The sequence below is a fragment of the Procambarus clarkii genome, chromosome 42 (genome assembly GCF_040958095.1).
Source record: "Procambarus clarkii isolate CNS0578487 chromosome 42, FALCON_Pclarkii_2.0, whole genome shotgun sequence".
In the NCBI taxonomy this organism is placed as follows: domain Eukaryota; kingdom Metazoa; phylum Arthropoda; class Malacostraca; order Decapoda; family Cambaridae; genus Procambarus; species Procambarus clarkii.
In genome coordinates this window covers 33,584,831-33,585,278 of record NC_091191.1, presented here as the reverse complement: position 1 = coordinate 33,585,278, position 448 = coordinate 33,584,831, and positions in this window count along the sequence as shown.

Genomic DNA, 448 nt, shown 5'->3' with positions numbered 1-448 from the left:
GGTAGTGTGATATATTTTTTTGCGTTCCTTATTTTAAACTTATTTTCTTCCCAGAATTTTTTTTATCAACCCTAACAATTTTCTTATTTTTTCCTGAACATTTTAACCTCCAGTTAATGTAGTGTGAATTATTGTAGTAGAATTATTATTGTTAATGTAGAGCCCCAGTGTCAGCTGGGGGTCCCAGCTGGCACTGGGACTCCCAGTTATAATGCTAGCCAAATAATGCCAGCTACAATGGTAACACTGATTAATTACTGGTAATGCTGAGTGATGGGAAACAGTTCTTGGTAATGCTTAGCAATGACAAGTAATTCTTAGGAGTGCTGAATTATGATTGGAAATGCTTGCTATCGCCTTTCTGTGGCCACCTGTGACCTGACGCACACAAGACAACTAAGACAAATCACAGTATATCACTAAGTAAATGTTCTCCCAAGGTGACTAT